This window comes from Macrobrachium rosenbergii, chromosome 56, assembly GCF_040412425.1.
Source record: "Macrobrachium rosenbergii isolate ZJJX-2024 chromosome 56, ASM4041242v1, whole genome shotgun sequence".
Classification (NCBI taxonomy): domain Eukaryota; kingdom Metazoa; phylum Arthropoda; class Malacostraca; order Decapoda; family Palaemonidae; genus Macrobrachium; species Macrobrachium rosenbergii.
The window spans coordinates 63,339,734-63,362,862 of NC_089796.1; positions in this window are offsets into that span (position 1 = coordinate 63,339,734).

Here is a 23,129-nt window from a genome sequence, read left to right on the forward strand (position 1 = left end):
TGCGCAAAATGCGAGGTGGTAATTACAAGAACTCGTTTGCATTCAGTAAATGTTATGCATTTTATCTGCCCGTTTTGACATTGCTTCACTCGGTTTAATGATTATTTACACGCCATTGAAGTTGGCAGGCGAATGACACTGGAGTAACGAAGTCACATCGGGGGTGAGAGTAAAGTGTGAGGCGTTCCGTGTTTTGAATGTCAAAACTGAGCCTGCCACCAGTGTAATTGACCAGGCCAGGGAAATACAGTGTTAGGGCCTCTTGCGGAAGCTAAGCAATAACGCACCGTACGTCGGGGAGTCCGAGGGATCGTTCTTCTTAGGCTCATCGCTCGCATGTCGTTGCATTATTCCATCAAAGTCCGCAATTGGCCAGCCACTGAGTAAATTGGAGGGCGAGAAATGGAAGTTTGAAAGCTGGAGTCACGCAAATTGTTATTGTTCTCGACACACTCCATCCTGGTAGCTTTGCCTTTTTCCCTCGTTCTTTATTGTTTGTTCTGTCTCTTTAACTGCCGTCCCTTGTTGAGAAACCACTGTCAAAGGTGAGAGCAGGATTTCTTTAAATGACTCACGGAGTTGAGATAAGACCCTTTCGGCAGGAAATAAAAGGTGTTTGCACGCTCTCTCTCTCTCTCTCTCTCTCTCTCTCTCTTTGTGCGGGGAAGTGGAGCTATTTTTCAACTCCAGTTGCAATGAATAATTCGTTCGAAGACTGGTTAGTTGTTTGACGGCAACTTTGGATGAAAGTTTATCCTGGCGCGAATTGTTCATAAGGTGACTCGTGACTGGGTGGCTGATGATCTTGCATAATACAAAACTGGATGATCGTTTGGACGTGAACTTATAACTTGTCGATTGATTTGACAGGAACTCATGGCTTATTGATTGGTTAAACTTTAGAAAAAAAGGTTATGCAACCTATATTGATCTTGAATTCTTACTTGGTTTCTTTATATGGATTCTTACATAAGATTGAATCAATTTAATTTTGTTTATTCCTTGTCGACAAGGAGATTTAAAAAAAACTTGTGCATTTTGTTGGACAGTAAATTAAAAGGTAAAGAATATTGACAGCAATCTTAGGGACAGTTCAAGTAAAAAGACGAAGAACAGTTTTTAAAATTATATTGATGTATCGAACATTTACTCCGTGATAGATTATTTTTTTTAGAAAAGGAAAAAGGTAATAAAGTTCTGAACTTTTCTGTGACCGTCAAAGAAACAAAACTCATTTTTCAGTAAGACCACAAACTTTTTTTTTACTGTTTATGAAAATCTTTCCTGATGGTAACATTTATACTTCTGCGGTGTATAAATGTTAAAAACCTTGCTGTCTTTAAAGACAGGTTTATGTCTTTATATTTTTATTTCTTTCAGACACTTTATCTTCTCTTGAGATAAGTTTCTTCAAATTTTAAAGATTTTGCTTGTAGCTTGCCTCTTAATTATACATTAGTTTGATATGAAATCAGAGTGCTGAAAAAACCGACATGACAGACGAATGTAGAATTTACAGTTATAATACGAAAATCAGTGGAAGTACAGAACAGCTGAAAATACCACATTCATAGGTTTTGACATGCAATATTTCAATAAAAAATCTGCTGTTTAAATAACTGACCAGGCTCGCGAGTTATAATTGAGTAACTTTAAAAAGTCATGTTCTGCCGAACAGAAATGTATATGTGTTCTGGGGACAGAGGCTTTAGAATTTTCGTTCCCACATCAAGGTCCTGTTGCGTTGTCATTTACCAACTCTGTCTTCGAAACTGCCGAAGTTTTTAAGGTCAGAGTCCGGTATTAAAATAGATGAAGAGAAAAGCGAATAAGAAAAGGTAACATTCAGAACGTTACAAAATTCACGGCCCTCTTGGGTAAGAAATGTTGGATCTTTCCTCGATGGTGACCCCCAAGGGTTTTAACCCGGTATTCATCCAACTTTGCGGCGTGTTTAGTACAAGCCCGTTGGGGATTATCGTAAAAACATAAATAAAAGACTGCAAATATCATAAAGATAATAACCCCCAAGAAATATTAGTCCTAGATAACGACCCTCGAAAACCCTTGGGGGTCACTATCTAGGAAAGATCCGAAATGTTTCATGGCGAATACTAGAAGTGAGGAATAAACAGTAGAAAATTTTAAGAATACTTTATGCTTAAAATGTACTGTAGATAGGCTAACTAGATACGATAAGATGTGATCGACTTTAGATGAGGTACTGTAGAAAAATTCACTAGATATTGTAATTTCACTGAATATATTTAAGAAATTAACAGACCAAGTATTGTCTCGGCATTAGTTAGTTTACAGAAGTAGTGAGTATAGTAATAATTTGGAGCTGTTTATCATTTTATGTTTCCACTTTGTTATTCTGTGTAGCCAAGAATTTAATTAACTTGCTAAGCAATACTTATAGATGGATAAAACGTAAACGCCAGAGAAGAGGAAGGGTATAGTCAGGTGAAAGATATAGTGAAAAGTAAAATAAACAAGTTAATGGGCCGAAGGAACTTCGGCGCAATCGAGTTTTCTGTACTGGGTATAATGCTGTATGAAACTCAGTCACGGACCACGAAACTCTCAGCCGCAGCCCAAGACACTTTCAGCCACAACCCGGTGGTGGTTCAAAAGGTTGGCACTTATCAGGTGCCAGACGCGATCATTGCTAATTTTAACTTTGAATAAAATAGGGCCCTCCTGGGAGGGTTAGAAGGCTGCAATTTGCAGTATGTCTTGATACTGAGGAATAATCGACATACCAATTTGCAGCCCTCTAGCCTTAGTAGTTTTTAAGAGTTGAGGGCGGACGGACAGACAAAAAGCCATCTAACAGTTTTCTATCACAGAAAACTAATAGCAGGTAAAAAAAACTTTATAAACAGTATATCGCAATTTTACAATGAGGTCACTAGAAGGCCACTAACGCTGCTTAGAGTGACATCATTTCGGCGCAACAAGATCTAGATTTTTACGCTGCGAAAAATGAGTAGTTCGCTCTAAGTTATGAACATTTTTCCAGCAGAAAGTTTCCGATGAAGTCCTTTATCGTTATGACACTTGCTGAGAAAGTCATTCACTTCTGACATTTTCATTGTTAAGTTAAACTTCCCATGATGTTCTAAGGTTGGACCATCGGATAATATTCCAAGAACTGTAGAAAAGAATATGTGAATGACATAACTGTCGTTGTCTCCGTAAATATCGAAAGGCTTCGAAACATGTCTTTGTTGTAGCAGTATATTTTATGATGTGTCCAGGTCTTGATAAAAAAGTATTCCTGGAGTAAAACATAATGCGAAATCAACACCGGAGAGCACAGAAAGAATGAAAATTGGTTTGTAATTTTTGGCTTTGTTATTCATACACCCTTTGACAGGTGAATCTTCACATAATTTTTTCTAATAAAAAAAAAAATAGAATCATATTTTTTAACAATATTATCCAGATCTCTTTCTAGAAAATATGTCATTCAGAACTAAAAAAAAAAAAATAAGAAAAACTCGAAGCCATTTGTATAATTTGGGTGTTTGTTATGGTTTATCATGAAAAACGGTTGGTGAGATCCGCAAATGAAAAGTTAAATGCTTTTACTGAGTGGGACTGCAAATTTACTCTTAGCAGAAAGTTTATATGCTTTTACTGAGTGGGACTGTAGATTTACTTCAGTGTTATTCTCCTGTGTCATATTTGACGCTTATCATTGTCGTAGGTAATTGTCATTCTTCATTTATTTTTTGGTAGTATATACCCATTCATTTTGGCATTTTTATTTTTCCTCTGAATTTTATTTTCATATTTTCTATGACTAGCACTCATTCTGTTTAAGAGTATAGGAAGTGTCTTGAAAGTACGTAAACGGGTATTTGAATATTCTAATCATACATAAACTCATAAACAAAGAAACTTTGCGCGTATGTAATCTTAATAAAAGCTTTTTACCTTTTCTACAAGTCCTGATGCTAACAGGTGAGGGTTGAAACCTCGTCGGTACCGGCATTTGTCCTGATTAAAAGCAAGACCACTGTGTTGGATAATCACGACGAATGTTTCGTAACTACTCAGATATTCATGTTATATAAGAACTATTCATAGCATTACATAACGGAAATCAACGCATTGTTCGAAATAGAATTTAGATGAAGAATCGTCGTTTTTTAAGGTGATGTTCATAGAAGCACTTTTTTTTAACGTTTGGCTGCTTTTATATCGAGATTAAAATGACTCCAGCCTTTGGGTTTATGTATTCTGCAGGCATAATAGAACATTACATAAGTCTCAAGCTTTTCGCTGAATAGAAAGATAAAAAAATCTCTATTTTAGAAACTTACAGTGATTATAAAGTTCAAGTTGGATTACCTTGTTTGGTGTAGACGGTTTATTTGTTGCTACGTTCTTTTCCATTAATATTTACATTAGTATATTAGTGTTAAACAAAAAAAATTAATATGAGAATTGAGAATATACCGAGAGATAATATTCCGTATCTGGCAGGTTTTGATTTTCAAAGCTACAGAAAATTCAAGAAAACAAAATCTCTATACGAATTTGTTGCAATAATTTTGTCGTATTTACCCTAGTGAACAACTGATAATTCTTCAGCAATTGAGAATGGTTGGATCATTTTCAACCTTGCATTTAATATTATTACTTGGACAGAAAGGAAAGTTTCAAAATTTTATTTGGCAAAGAAAACATTTAAAAACAAAAGGGCAATCTAATATTTCGCAATAATTCACAGGAGGTGGACGAGAAAGTGGTGAGAAAACAGTCGGGTGAAATTGAAACAAGACAGGAGCTCAAATCAGATCTGTGTCAACTTAATACAGGGATGTGGTATAAATGTTATATGCTGGCATTCATTTATATTTATTATCCCTTTGCCTAAAATTAATATCATGTGAATGTCCCTGAAATACATCCCACGCACACTTTATCCAGTTAACTTAGACTATAATTAGCAACCTCAAATGAAATGACCAATTTTAATCAGTGCAGTACTCTAGTGGCCTTGGGCAACTTTTTAAATTTAAGATTAGTGATTTGTTAACGTAAAAGTTGCTGTGATTGAGGATATTATTTAGAAAAGGCGGATAGCATGATTGAGTGCAGAGGACAGCAGGAGTTTCGAAAAACGCATATTGGTGATAGCAGGAGTTTCATGGTAATAGCAGGAGCTTCAAAGGAACGCATATTGGTGATAGCAGGAGTTTCAAAGGAACGCATATTGGTGATAGCAGGAGTTTCAAAGAAACGCATATTGGTGATAGCAAGAGTTTCAAAGAAACGCATATTGGCGATAGCAGGAGTTTCAAAGAAACGCAAATTACATAGCAGGAGCTCTAAAGAACGCATATTATCAGGAGCAGCAGGAGTTTCAAAGGAACACTCATTGGTGATAGAAGGAGTTTCAAAGAAACGCATATTGGTGATAGCAGGAGTTTCAAAAAACGCATATTGGTGATAGCAGGAGTTTCAAATAAAAGCATATTGGTGATAGCAGGAGTTTCATGGTGATAGCAGGAGTTTCAAATAAACGCATATTGGTGATAGCAGGAGTTTCAAAGAAACGCATATTGGTGATAGCAGGAGTTCCAAAGAAACGCTTATTGGTGATAGCAGGAGTTTCAAAGAAATGCATATTGGTGATAGCAGGAGTTTCAAAGAAACGCATATTTGTGATAGCAGGAGTTTCAAAGAAAGGCATATTGGTGATAGCAGGAGTTTCAAAAAACGCTTATTGGTAATAGCAGGAGTTTCAAAGAAACGCATATTGGTGATAGCAGGAGTTTCAAAGAAACGCATATTGGTGATAGCAGGAGTTTCAAAAAACGCTTATTGGTACAGCAGGAGTTTCAAAGAAAACGCATACTGGTGATAGCAGGAGCTCCAAAGAAACGCATATTGTGACAGCAGGAGTTTCATGGTGATGGCAGGAATTTCAAAGAAACGCATATTGGCGATAGCAGAAGTTTCAAGGAAACGCATATTGGTGATGGCAGGAGTTTCAAAGAAACGCGTATTGGTGATGGCAGGAGTTTCAAAGAAACGCATATTGTAGTGTCATGATGATGGGAGTGACAGAAAATGGAAAGTTATTTGAAAGCTGTTTTCCTATTCGACTGGAGAGAACTTGGTATAGAATTACATAAGGAGAGCAGAGGGGAAATTGAGGGCATCATCCATGTTTTCTGTGTAATTTTGGTCTGGATGGGTGAAGAAAACAGAGCTTTTAAGGAAACGACTATTGCTGCTAGATATATTATGCTGAGCATGTTAATAATAATTTAATGAATTTATTTGGTGATGGTTTGGTTGCATATCTGTAATTTTATATTGTGTTCGACATTCCACAGAGGAGTGATTTTAGAACCATTGTTGCTGTTAGTGTTTCCGAGCCATGTAATTGCTGTCATTAAACATTTAGGCAACACTGTATGCAGAATATACAGTTCATGGTATAATTATCTGCTTCCTGCTAGTGTAAAATGAAGTTACGGCTATCTGAAGCAGAGATCTGACACAGATCAGTAAGTTGATTAGTCAGAGTTCTCAGCTTAAACTTGAAGAAAAGACGATAACTGACAGTCTGTGATTCATTAACCGTTGGTGGCACTACTTTTACTTATTTGAAAATACTTGGTTTTAGTTTTCTGTAAAAGAAGACTATTGTGCCGGCTTTGTCTGTCCGTCCGCACTTTTTCTGTCAGCCCTCAGATCTTAACACTCATTGAGAGCTGAAGAGCTGCAAATTGGTTTGTTGGTCATCCACCTCCAATCATCAAACATATCAAAATTGCAGCCCTCTAGCCTCAGTAGTTTTATTTCATTTGTTGCCAAATTTAGCCATAATCGTGCTTCTGGCAAAGATATAGGATGGGCCACCATCGGCCGTGGTTAAATTTTCGCGGCCGCGGCTCATACTGCATCAGCGCCGAGACCACTGAAAGATAGATCTATTTTCGGTGACCTTTGATTACAGAAAACTTGATTGCGCCAAAGCAATTTTTCGCAGCCATTAAATAAATATCGGATTAGGCGAGAGCAGAGTTCATCAGGTCTCAAGTATCTACAGAGGTGATTGCACTGATGCCACATCTATAGTTCTTTTGTATTGCTGGTGTTTTAATATTGTTCTGCCTTGTTGCTAAAAGCACCGTTTTATATATCTTTGCAAAACGAAATAGTCTGAAGTACTGATCTTATATTTCTCAGCTATGACAACAAGGATGCAAGACCATCGTCGGGGAACCTTTAATATTACCTTTGGGTGTCTGTACTTACAGAATTATTGCATGTTGCTAATTTGGATGAATTTATCTTCCAATTTCTACTTAGATTCCCCTTGTCACACTGCCCAGTACTGTAAATCACCTTGTTTTTTGTTAGAATCTTTCTTATTTATTTCAATTGATTCTAAAACACAAGCATGTATGTGTATATATATATATATATATATATATATATATATATATATGTGTGTGTGTGTGTGTGTGTGTGTGTGTGTGTATTTATTGCATAGAGTTTATAGATGTATGTAGGTAAATTTCATTTGAGGTTTCATCAAAACAACAAATGGAAATTTACCTACATATTGTTATACAGAATACATACACACATATATATGTATATAAATGTGTGTATGTATGAATACGTTTATGTTTAATGAAAAAAGACTATAGCTTCCACCAGAGACATACCATGGGTAAAATGTTATGACATGAGCTCACATATCATGAAAATGAATATGCAAAATATTCACGGTAATTATGATGATAGTTGCCTCAAAACATTTTTGCGCTAATATTTATTGGTGGAATATCCCTCCGTTTCTTCGGTGCAGTAAATCTCTTCGGCTTATTACGCAAGTTCACTGTCGTAGATTAAACCTACCACTGTCGTTTATGTACACGATCAATCTTTCAGTGCAAACACAAATTGCTACTAATAGTGTCTTTCACGACATGCTATTTAAAAAATCATTTTAGTGGCTACGGTGTTGAAAATTACAATAATGATAGTAATATTGAATACATTCAGCAGTTCCTTACGATTAACTTCCTTTGAACATTCAAATCCTACTCCCTGCATATGAAGAAGTTCCAAGAATACAAACTTGAAAACAAATATTTCATTTGTTCTCTCTTCAATTATCGTTTCTATTTTCTATTCTTTTTAAATCGCCATCCCAAGAATAGCTTTACTTGTAATCCCCAAAAGCTATTTTAATCTGTCGAAGGCGGTAGCTATATATTGCCGGTGATTCATACGAAGTCATTATATAGTTGATGACTTCTGGTATAAACTGTGAAGTATTTTGACGTAATCATTTTTAACCCCACACTTCTATTATTTCATTGTTCTTTCTTGTCGCGATTTAAAGCTTGTGTTTCTGGTGTAGTCGTGAAAGGGTTACATTCTTTCGAAAACTGTCATTTCAGGCGTTTCGTAAGTTCGACTGTGCAAGTTTTTTTTTTTTTTTTTTTTTTTTTAGGTTTCTGTGAAAAACGAATTCAAGCACAAGGGAAATGTTAGATTTTGAGTGCTCATCTTCATAATTAGTTTGTTCGTCTTCTTCTTCATCATCAAAGAGAGAGAGAGAGAGAGAGAGAGAGAGAGAGAGAGAGAGAGAGAGAGAGAGAGAGAGAGAAGCTTGGGAGTAGTAACGTAGTTAAAACGCGTGACTTTTGTTTGTCCAGCAAATCCGACAAAGCCCTCGGGTTTTTTGTCTTATTAGAGAAGATTTAGTTAAAACCTCTTTTTATGTGACGCGCCGCACGTAGCTTTTTATGGAGGGCGTTGAAGGGAAATTGTACTAGGAGATTATAGCCGAGTTCTTTAGCATTTCACTCGAACATTTTCCGTTAATAATGTTTTGCTACTGAGGAAAGATTTCATTTAGTCACGCTTTCCATGATTTACGACGTCCTTAAATGAGGATTTACCACGAAGGAGGACATTAGTATGTATTTTTGAGGTAAATGCCTTAGTTTACAAAGAGAACTAACGTGAAAATGTCATGGATTCGCGCTTGGATTATGTTAAGATTATGACCACTGATAATTTGGTAAACTGAAATTTCACTTTGTACTGGCTTCATTAAAAATGTCAGTTATGGATAGATTTTAAATCCTTTTATAGAATCCTGTCGTATAATAGTAACAGATCCTTTTTAAATTAGAGTTTAGTCCTCAAAGATTTATGGAAAGTAACTTCCTTTGATATATATGAGGGTACGCGCTTACTAAGGTGTTCTCAGACTATGCTAGCCAAAAGCGTGTTGTATTAGAGAAGACCACACGTGAAAACTAGGGTGAGTCATGCTTTAATGAATCAAACACAAAAAATATTATCAGTTAAATATTAAGTTTGCACATTAGGTAACACGAAGTTGAATTTTATAATTAACTGTTGTGAGGAAAATAATGTTGGTTGAAGTATTAGTGAAGCCACACTAACGTAAATGAAGGGTTTGAAAAGTGGGCCAGATTCATAAGTGAACGTATTTCTTTCCTTAGCCATGATCTCAGCTGTGAAGTCCATTTAGAATAGAAAATTTCAAGTATATTTCCTTATGCTAAATTGTCTTACTTGAAATTTGGTTTTCTTGCTTTATCGAATAAGGTATTCCCAAGGTGCAGTTGCACTAGGCTAAGTATCAACCTTCCTAGATGTATAAATCCTAAATGATTGCCATTTATCATTATTAATTAACAATGATAATTTTTTTTATACAATTATAGTCATTACAGATCTCTCGAGCTACTCAGCTTTCTTTACAATGGGGCCAACACGTTAATGTTTTAAAGAGGAAAGATGACAAAAAGATTTAAAAATTTTAAAATTAAAGTCAGTAAACGAAAAGTCCCCTTAAAAAGAAAATATTCCCTCAGGTTATCATGATACTGGAATCCAGCGTTGGCCAGATGCCTTGTTGATCTTTAGGGGAAGCCAAGGTTTTGCAGACCTTCAGAGCAGAGAATGCAGGGGAGGGCGGACTATCGGAGACGAGGAGATTAAAAAGATCAAAGACCGAGAGAGTAATTATGCGAGAAAACAGAACAAAAGGGAGTAGCGATGTTCACAAGGAGAGCAACTTATAAATCCGCCTGGGTGGAACGGAAGGGAAGGTGGATTTGCAGTTTGTATTGAGTATTTTGTTGATGAGGGATATGAAAATTCTGTTTATATAACACAAATTCTTTATTTTTCATCGAAGGGAGTTTAAGCGAAATTGAAATAGATATGAGTAACAGGAGACGTAGATGTTACGAAAGCCCAATGTCACCCTTATTTTTTATTGCTGTTTACTCTCTTCAGTGATCTAGAGCCTCGATATCCAAGTGTTCCTCGTTGGACCGGTCGATATCGTTCTCGGCTAGCACTGTGCTGGGCCCGCATTCGATTCTCCGGCCGGCCAATGAAGAATTAGAGGAGTTTATTTCTGGTGATAGAAATTCATTTCTCGGTATAATGTGGTTCGGATTCCACAATAAGCTGTAGGTCTTGTTGCTAGGTAACCAACTGGTTCTTAGCCACGTAAAATAAGTCTAATCCTTCGGGCCAGCCCTAGGAGAGCTGTTAATCAGCTTAGTGGTCTGGTTAAACTAAGGTATACTTAACTTTTTTTTTCGATGTACAAGTCGTTTAGAGCAGCAGCTTTGGACTTCATAGAGGTCTGTGGCGCGGGTTCAAATCCGCAGCCGACCGGTCAGAGAGGCGGACACTTTGCTATCTGCGTAGACACCCTGGGGTTATGTGTGTAATCAACTGATAGGTTTGCTTAAAAGCAAATGGGTGTTACAGACTAATACACACACAAACAAAGACACTCCAACATCTAAAAAACATAACAGACACCTCACACGTCTCTAACTGTCGCCCTAACCGCGCAACAACTTCTTGCTGCTGGGAGAAAGGGCGCTGGTGACTGGTATGATACATGTACATATGCCACCGGAGTCTAAGCGATGACATGGCAGGGCAGCCGATCGACACTACGGTCTACCCTAAAGGCTAAATCCCATAAAAATGGGAAAATAAGCCCGTTGAAAGAAGAAGACTCTCTTCAGTGATCTAACATCTCAGCAGTAAAGGAACAATGGGAATCTCTTACGCATTTCTGTATAGTTAAGTATAGCGCGGATAGAATCCTCATTTAAAGAATCAGGAAAGTTAGGCAAACCTGTTGCTTATCACACTGTAACACTAATTTTTAATCCTAAAAGTTAGCTGTTTAAATGTAAGTTTAATGTTGACATCGCTTAATTGGTTCTTACGGTCGAACGGTATGTACTATTTAACATTCATCGTAGTTCCTTTCCTGTTCGTGCATTTTAGAGGCACAGGTAAAATAGAAATAATTTGATCTTGAAATGAGTAATGCTCAAAGTTTTTATGTTAATGGAAGTGTGTTAGTTGAAGTCATGTTTGCGCTGAATATCTCGTAGACACAAAAAGTCTTAAGAAAAAGTCTTAATACGTATTCTTGTGTTATGGCCTAATTGTGGTGTCCTGCCCTCCGCGGGTAACCTTTCTAGGAATAAAGTATTATTTTTTTTCAATCTAGCTGGCAGATATAATACCAGTATTAGCAATCCTAGCTATTAAATCGTATTTCTTTATTTTTAATCTTTGGTATTTATTGTAACTCAGTTTCCTGATTTTACTTATACCGAAAACGGAAGCTTTAAGATACCTTCTATTTGAGCTTCTATATTTAGCCTCAGTTTTATAACAATTCGTTCTTCCAGCCTAACCCCCTCCCGTGTTCACCCGCTAAAGTTATTTTTGTGGAGAGACAGTAGTCATTTGAGAGAGCAGCATTTTGAGATGAGAGAGAGAGAGAGAGAGAGAGAGAGAGAGAGAGAGAGAGAGAGAGAGAGAGACCGTTCTGCTGTGGACGGCCTCCCCTCGAGAACAATCAGTCAAATGGATGGAGAATAAGACTGCGGGGAAGACGACGAACACCTTTGTCATAGAAATAGTCGGCTTTGTTATATTATGTTTTTGGGACTTATTTTCCAGGGAATATGTGATGACAATATTGTCCCCCATCTGACTTTATCACTAGTTTCTTTTTCTGTACTCTGCGACTTTCTTTACGCTCCCCCTCCCCCTTTCTACCTTCCTCCCTTCGCTACCTATTCTCTCCTCTCCTCCTCCTCCTCCTCCTCCTCCTCCTCCTCCTCCCCTGCCACGTTCTTTATGCGGTGACAATACCAGGTCTCTCTCCTGTTATTATGAGAGTGAGGCAGATTTAAGTAATGTCGACGACCATATTGTCATATAAGGATTAGAATAAGGAGGTTCTGGTACTGAATTAAAATTTATTTTGTTAGTCCTTTATGTGTTGATAATTTTAAGCTTCGTTTAGGATGTGCGTTTACGAGTTATATTCATTTTGAGATGAAGGTAGTGAACATTAATTTAGTTATGTTTTACATTATCTAAAATATTATAGTGGTCTTTTATATTTTATTAATTCCCTGTCCCTCTCAACTCTGGCCATGTGTTTATATGTATGTATGTATATATGTATATATATATATATATATATATATATATATATATATATATATATATATATATATATATATATATATATATATATATTGACGATGATGGTATGAGTAAGGGTCAGAGTTCACAGCTTACTAATTTATTGGGAAAGCATTCACACACAGCTCAAGGGCTCTTGCGAGCGGAAATGTAGCACCTGACATCGGGCGGGTAAAAACAGATCAAACGCAATCACTTGTGTGTGTTGGCAGATGGAAATATACATATAAATCGGTTCATAATACAGGACTGAAATTAATATACGTACGGCTGAGAAGCTGATAATGACAATACATTGAATATGAAAATAACAATAAAGAAGATACATGTACAAAAGGTGCGTGACGTATGCTGTTTCTTCCGTTCGCGCGTTGGCGCGCGGAGCCGTTGTTGCGGGATTAACCCTTTGATTTCGGTTGTAACGTATACGACGCATTTAACAAACTGGCCCGGAACACTGTTGTGTCGTATACGAGCACCGGTAATTTCCTTTATGAAGGACTGATGATTGAAATACTGGCCTCTTTTTTCTTGATATGGTAACAGTCTGTCGTTGCCATACAGTGAATTCATATAAATTCACGTGTTTCCCTAAATTCATTAGTCTTCATCAAGATGTCACAGGAGGACGGGTCAAGGGTACGACATCCGAGTTGACCGCCGGGCAGATCGAGAGAAGAGCTCTCGACGAGGATAACTATTTTATAGACCTTTTCCGACTCATTTTCTGGATATGAAAATGAATCGGATTTAGAAGGAAATGAAATGGATAATTATGGTCCTGGTACAAGAGACAGTGATGAAATATCAACCGACAGTGAAAATGACGAAAATCTGCCACCTACAAATGAAAGCCAAGGTGTCAAAAGAAGGCGGAGACAGCGAAGTGACCCAGGTGATGAGTGGGGGTGGGCTGCCAGCAATTTCAGCCCAGATTTCATATTTGACAGCAGTGGCAGTGGCATTACGTCGAAATGTAATGTGAATGAAAATTCAAAAGGAAGTAGACTATTTTTTAATTTTTCGACAACGAATTTATGGGGCTGATTGCTGAAGAGACAAACCGTTATCAGAGATTCCTTGTTGATACGCTGGAGATGCAGTGCAAAGTATTTGCGAAAATTTGCTCAGGTTACTGTGGAGGAAAATGATATGGTTCCTTTGTGTGATTATGATCATGTCGCATATAAGTAAACATCGCATCGTAGATTACTGGACTGCGCTTGAGACATTCGAGACAAAAGGAGTGAGAAGGCTGATGGCAAGGGACAGATTTCTTCAAATTTACGGTTCTACATTTCGCCGATAATTCACAGAAACAAGCCCAGATAATAAACTAAAAAAATTAAACCTGTGCTCGATAGTGTAAGCGTAGAAAAAATTCCTGGGAAAAATTTCAACCTTTCCAGGATTTATGCATAGATGAAAGTTTAATGTTATGGAAGGAAGGCTAAGTTTCAAGCAGTACATTCCAGATAAAAGAAGTCGATTTGGAGTGAAAATATTTTGAACTTTGTGATGCCAAACGGATTATATTGTCGATTTTATAATCTATACTGGAAAAGATACAGAGATATTGTAGATGAGGATCTAGGGGTATCTGGTTCTGTGGTAAAACATTTATGGCCTCATATCTCGGAAAACATCACATCCTGTATTTCGATAATTGTATTGCAGCCCAAAACTGCTCAAGTATTTGGGCGACAAACGAAACAGAGCATGTGGAACAGTCCGGAAAAAATAGAAATTTATGCCTAAATTTCCTGATGTGAACAAATCTGAGATTTCGTCTCAAAACTGCAAATGGAATATTAGGTTTAAAATGGCAGGATAACAGGACAGTGTATATGTTATCTTCAGTACATGAAAATATAATGGTAGACTGTGAAAAAAAGGTGTCGACCAGGGAATTTGTGCAAAACCTGCATGCGTTGTTGACTATAATAAGAAAATGCGGATTGTGGACAAGAACGACATGCTTATTAGTTCTGTGAAGGTATCCGTAAAAACCACGAGATGGTACATAAAACTATTTTTTCCGTCTGCTTGATATGATACTAGTAAACTGTCATCACTTGCATGGATTTGTTACTGGCAAGAAAGGGTCATATTTACAGTTTCTAAGTCAGTCGTTCTGCAGTTGATTGAAAGGTACCCTCCAGCACCTAACAAGATAATTACCCGCACTGTAATAACGCAGCCAAGGCGGCTAACAGAAAGACACTTTCCTGATCCAGTTCCCTCAACAGAAAACAACTGCGACCTAGACTAAGATGTCGTGGTGCTCGCCGATACATCCTGTAGGCCCAAGAAAGGCCAGCAGACATATTTCATGTGTAAAGACTGCAATGTAGGACTATGTGTCGCTCCTTGTTTCAGAGAATACCACACACTTCTGAATTACTAGAATTTGCGTAAAAGTTTTGTCAAGATTATTATGTCAGCTTATTAAATATTCAGATTCATAACCATTTGTTATTCACATTGTTTGATTTCATTCAACTTATGTCATAAAGCTTCTTCCAATCATATTGAGTCTTATGTGTTTATACATTTTCTGATTTTGTTTTTTTATCTACAGCAAAAAGATTTTGTAAAAATAAATGTTGAAATTCATCCGTATTATAATTTTCTTCATCAAATTATGGCTTTAGTCTTTAGTGAGAGAGAGAGAGAGAGAGAGAGAGAGAGAGAGAGAGAGAGAGAGTAAAGAGAAGAGTACTATTTTATGTTTAATGTTCCTTTTCTGTCCTTTGAAGACTGGATATCATAAAATATAAAATGAGTCGGATGTAATGTAAATCTGATAATCATGGTATTGATGATTTATGATATATGAGAATAATAATAACAATATAATAACCGTTACCATGAGATTAATGAATATAGACAATGTTGTTGTTATTATTATTATTATTATTATTATTATTATTATTATTATTATTATTATTATTATTATTATTATTATTATTCAGAAGATGAACACTATCCATATGAAACAAGCCCACAGGGTAACTAACTTGAAATTCAAGCATACTAAGAAAATGGTGTTCATTCGAGTGAAATAACAGAAGGTAAGTAGGAAATACAGAAAAAGAGGAGATCAGTTATTAGAAAACAGATGTACTAACAATAAATAAATAAAAATGTAAACAAAGTATTAAATACAAGATGTATTGCATAAGGGTAGGTGCATTACATTCACTTGAACTTTGAAGTTCCGTTTGCAACACATCCTCAGTAAAGAGGCTGTTCCACAGTCGTAAGGCGTGAGGAATAAGGTCCCTGAACTGAAAAGTTCGAAGGCGAGGTACATTTACTGCACATTGATGCTGCTGTTCAGCGAATCTGGTTGCCCTCTCGGCAGGAACAGGGGATCAGGGATCAACTGAGAATGTGAAAGATATGTCAAAATACAAACCTTATGAAAAAGTGACAAACAAGAGACCATCCGTCTATAGTCCAAGGCATAGCTGCCAAAGAAACCTTCCACACCTCGAACCACTCTAAAAGATATAAATCTCTGGCAGAAGCAGACATCTCCCGGAGAACAGTATCTAGTAAAGGAAGGACAAATTACCTAAAAATGTTGCACTGATTTAATCACTCATATAAGTATATGAGGACTTAAGAACAATACCTAAACTTTCATGCGGCATTTGCTGACATTTTTCATTAGATGTTTCTCAAAATAAGATGTAAGTAAACAGGTACCACTAGAATAATTGAAGGAAAAGAAAAATATCTGTAGAAAATTATAACAGAATAAAATTATCTACAAAAACCTACAACTTCCCTGAATATTGGTTCAAAAAACAATTGAACAAATTCCAAAATACAGTGATTAAATATATATATATATATATATATATATATATATATATATATATATATATATAATATATATATATATATATATATATATATATGTATATTATATATATATATATATATATATATATATATATATATATATATATATATATATATATATATATATATATATATATATATATCGGTATATATATATATTAATCATTTATATATATATATATTTATCCAATATATATTATATATATATATATATATATATTATATATATATATACAGTTCATATGTGGCTAATCATTTTTGTAACAGTATTTTTATTTTTAGTGGTGAGTATGTATTTGTATTTACACACACACACAAACATATATATATATATATATACACTCATATATATGTAATTAATTGTATATATATATTACACACACATATATATATATATATATATATATATATATATATATATATATATATATATACTGAATCACAGAATATGGAACGTGATGAATATATAAATAAAGACAATTCCACGAAGGAAAGAGAAGCAACAGAGTATTGCAAGGCTTTTCGGACGTATTGTCCTTTACTTAGCAGACTCGTTTCTCTTTCCTTCAGGCATTGCCTTTATATATATATATATATATATATATATATATATATATATATATATATATATATATATATATATATATATAGTCATGTATATATATCAATTATATGTGTATATATATATATATATATATATATATATATATATATATATAGTATATATATATATACATATATACATACATACATAGTACATACATACATACATACATACATTTATAGTATATATATACATACACATACACACACCACACAATTACACATTTTGATCAGCAATGTGATTTATAATATTGATCCCTAGTGAATGTGGTGAGGTGGTGATTGTGTTTACATGTCACATGCAAGTGTGACAGACGACGCGCGTGGTGGCATTTCAGATGCACGTGTCCTGTTGACAGAAATGAACTGCTTTGTTTTCAGCCGCTGTACCCTCCACCTTGTCGAATTTGGTGGGCGTGACCGTTGGAATATTAGCTTGAAAATGGGCCCCCGGGCTTATCCCAAGCCTGGCAGTCTCCAATTCCTTGTTTCATTGACAAATGCCGATTCTGGAACCTCCTTTTACTTGCGGCTAATACGATTTCCATTCAAGGAGGTTGTTTCCACTTTCCCCTGACTTTTGACCGCCATCGTCAATCAAACATTGAATTGAATCTGTCCGAAGGACAAGGGATAATCCCAGGCCCTATTCCCAAGGTAGTATTCAGCGTTCAGGGCCACCAAACTCAACACAGGTGGAAGGTAAGCAAGAGCAGAAAACAACGACCGGTCATTTCCATCAAAAGGATTCCGGCATCTCACGTACCACCCACGTCTCAGCCATGGAAATACGATTGTCACCTTCCAAATGTCCATATTCAAGCAGTGTCCAAAATGTATTGTTGTGTCGTGTAATCATTGTTGCATGGATTGTCATGGATTCATATATATATATATATATATATATATATATATATATATATATATATATATATATATATATATATAGATGTGTGTGTGTGTTTGTACATATACTGTATGTATGTATGTAGGTGATATTGAGATGCACGTGTGCTTTGACAGAAATGACTCCGCTTTGTTTTCAGCTCGCTGTACCTTCCACTTTGTCGAATTTAATATGGACTGTTGGAATAATTGCCGATTTTGAATATTCCTTATTACTGGCAGCTTATTTATTTGTGTTGTTACATTAACTGCATAATATCTATATCACGGATCGCTACTATCACAATATTATCATATAAATAAAACAGGTTAATTTGCAGCAAAACAACAAATACAAACGCTTATTACAATGATTGTTTACGATTTCGTGCGTCTTTAGCATGCTACGGGTGACTACCGTCTGAAACCCTCCGGATTGTGAGGTCTCATCTAATGCCGTAATCAGCGGCTAATGAAAATTAAAATAATTAATAATTTCCCATATTTTGCAAGGTAGAATCAACTAAAACGATTAATAAATAAAATTATCTAAAATGAAAAATCCTGAAATGGTCTGCCTAGACCAACTTGCACCAGATAGGGTTAGGCTAAATAAAACTTGGAACCTTCCTGCCTGAACCTTCGAAGTTCTTGGCCCTTAAAGGCCTGTTCCATAGCCTGGCAAAGATACCTGCCAAAAAAAAAAACATAAGTCCACAAATTCAAAAGTCTACATTTCCCTATCAAGGCTACTCAAGAGACTGCCAGCCTTTGAGGATCGTTGGGTCTATCCTTGAAGTTCTTCATCCAGGCCTGACTAGACCGTGCCTGGCAGGATACCTGATTGACTGGAGGAAGCAGCCTCTGGGTCAGACCCTTCATTAAAGAATGCCCTGAGAGATCCATCCTGAGTGCACGTTTGAGCTGATCCTGAGTGTCTTGTGCCCTCAGCCCTGCTTTCACTTCAGCCTGGCAGAATACCTGCTTCAATTTCCGAGGAGCCTGAACAGCTCTGGTCGTACCCATCCCTTCAAGGTCACCCACGCATATCCCCTTATGCCTCAAGAGACTGGCCAGCCTTGGAGGCCTTGCTCCTTGAAGTTCGAGGTCCTCTCCAGGCCCACCCACCCCAACAGACTTGGCCATCTATTTAGTAAACTTAATTTTTATACACCCTACTACAAAGCCTCGTTCTGGCTCTCTTCATGAAAAGAAACTTTCTGGGTCAACTCTTTACCCCAGCAGTGTAAGATTTAGCAAAATATCCTTTTAAGAGACTGGCCAGCCTTGAGGCCTTTGGGCCTCATCCTGAAGTTCTGGACCTCCAGCCCGCTTTCCCAGCCTGGCAGGATACCTGCCTTCTCCGAGGAAGCAGCCTCTGGGTCGGACCCTTCCTTCAAGGCTGCCTCAAGAGACTGGCCATCCTTGGAGGACTTTGGGTCTCATCTCAGTTCTTGGGCCCTCTCCAGGTCTGCTTCCAGCCTGGCAGGGGATACCTGCTCTCCCCAAGGAAGCAGCCTCTGTCAGACCTTCCCTTCAAGGCTGCCCTCAAGAGACTGGCCAGCCTTGAGGACTTTGGTCCTCATCCTTGAAGTTCTTGGGCCCTCTCCCAGGCCAGTCCTGCTCTCCCAGCCTGGCAGGATACCTGCCTTCCTCCGAGGAAGCAGCCTCCTGGGTCGGTCCCTTCCTTCAAGGCTGCCTCAAAAGACTGGCCATCCTTGAGGACTTTGGGCCTCATCCTTGAAGCCTTGGGCTCCCTCTCCAGGCCTGCTTCCCCAGCCTGGCAGGATACCCGCCTTCTCCGGAGGAAGCAGCTCCTCTGGGTCGGACCCTTCCCTTCAAGGCTGCCCTTAAGATATTGGCCATCCTTGAGGACTTTGGGCCTCATCCTTGAAGTTCTTGGGCCCTTCCAGCCTGCTTCCCAGCCCGGCAGGATACCTGCCTTCCTCCGAGGAAGCAGCCCTGGGTCGGACCCTTCCCTTCAAGGCTGCCCTCAAGAGACTGGCCATCCTGGAGGGCTTTGGCCTCATCCTTGAAGCTTCTGGCCCTCTCCAGGCCTGCTTACTCAGCCTGGCAGGATACCTGCCTTCCTCAGAGGAAGCAGCCTCTCTGTCAGACCTCTTCCTTCAAGGCTGCCTCAAGAGACTGGCCAGCCAGGAGGACTTTGGCCTCATCCTTGAAGTTCTTGGGCCTTCTCCAGGCCTGCTTCCCCCAGCCTGACAGGATACCTGCCTTCTCTGAGGAAGAGCCTCTGGTCGGACCTCCTCTTCAAGGCTGCCTCAAAAAGACTGGCAAGCCTTGTAGGCTTTTGGGGCCAATCTAGGGGCTTGGGCCCTTCATGGAGGTCAGACCCATAGGCTGCTTCTGGAGGAAGGAAGCGGCCTGGTCGACCCTTCCCACCACTTTGCTTTCTCTTACCCTGCTTTTCAAATCCACACTTTCTGTCTCGAAAGGTCGACGATTTGAAGCATCTTCGAGAGGTGTTCTTACACTTTGAAGCTCGGCGCATGCGCATCGGGCATTCTCTCGTCCTTCCAGGAGCCGGAGGACTGAAGGATTCCAAAATGTCTTCAAGGAAAATCTCGAAGGTTTTAGATCATTTCAACATCGCGATAACCATTACTTGGAGTTCTTTTTCTGGCACATAAACAGCTTCTTTGCTTTAGGAGTCGTCTTCTATAAACTTATGAGATTCCTCTTACTGACGATATTGACCATCCCTTCGATTCTTCCTTGCTTCTCCGAAAAATAATTCTGTGAATCAAAATCTTTAAAGAAGTTCTAACACCTCAGGTTATCTCTTTTCTTCGTCAGCATTCTTCAGTATACCTCCACATAAATGTCGTCTCTTTTTGTTCCTTCTCTTTCTTATTTCCGAGCGAAGAACTGCTCAAGGTAATTTTGGGCATCAAAACCTCTCAATCAGCTTAGAAAACACCTCAAGTTCTCTACCTTTTTTATTTCGTATAAAATTCTTCAGTTCCTCCCCTTCCTGTCTTCCCTCTCTTCTTGATTACTTCCTTATTTCAAAATGAAGGCTTGCGTCCGTGAGTGACAATACGACTGTAGAGGGTGCGAATAATCGCAGAAGGCTGGGAACCCTCGACTTCATACTGCTCCAAGTAGTCCATATTTTCAGCAGTAAAACAATTACAGACTGGAAGCTATCTGCCATTCTCGTGATGTACTTTTCCCTCTTGAAATCTCTTTTAGTCGATCTGCTTCATCCAGTTCATTTTAACATAAACTTCATGTGCTTTTGCTTACATGCTGTCTCTGAAGGCTAAGGCGGCTTCCTGGAGGATCCCGGAGATGGCCACTGTAGTCCTTGGTGTGATGCACCTACTGAGTGATGGCGCTATGCATGAGCGGAAGAATTCTAAAACGTCTGCAGGAAAAACACAGAAGATATTACGGCGCCAGGCGACAATGATTCTTTCTTGCAGCCAGAAATTATGAAATTTTTCTTGAGTGAAAAATCATCATCGCATCCTTTCGTCGCCGAGAATATATATAGAATATATATATATATATATATATATATATATATATATATATATATATATATATATATATATATATATATATATATATGTATATATATATATATATATATTTACATATCTATATATATGTATATATCTATATATATGTATGTATATATATATACATATATATAGATATATGATAGATAGATAGATAGGATATATCTCATCCTGACGACGAGGGAAAAGGATACGATGATGATGATTTTTTGCCATTTATATTTATTTTAAAAAAATGCTATTTTCGTGGCAATAAAGCTTTAGTATATATATGAGAGACAAGATCAACTTGAAATTATTATTATAGATAGATACATATACATAAATATATATATACATAGTATATACATATGTTTTATATATATATATATATATATATATGTATATATATATATATATATATATGTATATATATATATATATATATGTGTGTGTGTATATATATGTGTGTATACACTGAATATCTGTGCATATTTATTCTTCCCACTAGTTAAAAAAATAAGGTGGTCTCAGGAATTTCTGTTTCCTGAAATGATACATAGTGTCCAGTAATCCAGTCAGCTCACGAGAAAAGTGACCTCTTTGTTTACCATACTTCCACGCCATTGATGGACATTAAGGGAGAGAGAGAGAGAGAGAGAGAGAGAGAGAGAGAGAGATGATTCTTCAGATTGGCTGCCTTTAGCAAGAAATTATTGGGCTTTTTCGCATAGCAGATAAAGTTATAAAAAATTTTTTATGGTACCAGCATCAAATTATACTAGTAGATCTTAAGGACAGAAGATCAAACTGAAATTATTATTATAAAAGAAAATTCATAAAAAGAAATATATAAGTATTCTTCAAGAATATTAATTTAAAGACGCACGGAAAATTTTCCAATATTCCTGAAAACCTGTCTACCATATACTTTGGTGGCTTGTATTTTTGTGTCTGTGTCAATTTTCCCTAATAGTTTGTCCTCAAGAATGTATGAAATGGTCATCACTAGCGCCTGTAATCTAAAAAAAAAGTGACTCTTTTTGTTTTAAAAAATACTTGCCATTGATCACCATGGGGGAGAGAGAGAGAGAGAGAGAAATCCAGCAAGTTGACTAAGTTTTTCTGCATAGCAGAGTAAGTTATAATATATGTACATCAAATTGTTACATAACTTTTTGTGGAAAATTGTCTTATTTAAAGAAAAAATCTCCAAAAGAAATAATAATAAGAACACTATAATAATAATAATTCCTGGAAAAACTGTCTTAATATACTTTGGACTTGTATTTCAAGTCAATGGGTCCCTGTATGTTTGTCCTGTATGACCTGATCTAATTCTAAAAAAAAAAAAATAATAGTATAAAAACACTAAGTAGCATGAGATAATATTAAGCAAACAGTTTTACTGAAATGTACAGATGCACTTAATAATTTTAATAGAAAATTTTTAAACAAACTTTTTACTGAGAAGGCAATTTTGTTGAGAACATTTTTAAAATTTGCCTTCAATGGCATTTTGTCAGTTTGTATAAACAAACTGAAGGGATTGATGATCACTCACTTGTCCAATTTTTGCTAAGATCTTCATGTGCCCTGGAGGAGAAATAACTAGAAGAATGTCCCATTAGGTTCCTACACGTTATTTTATATTAAAGATATGTTGACGACACGTTCTCC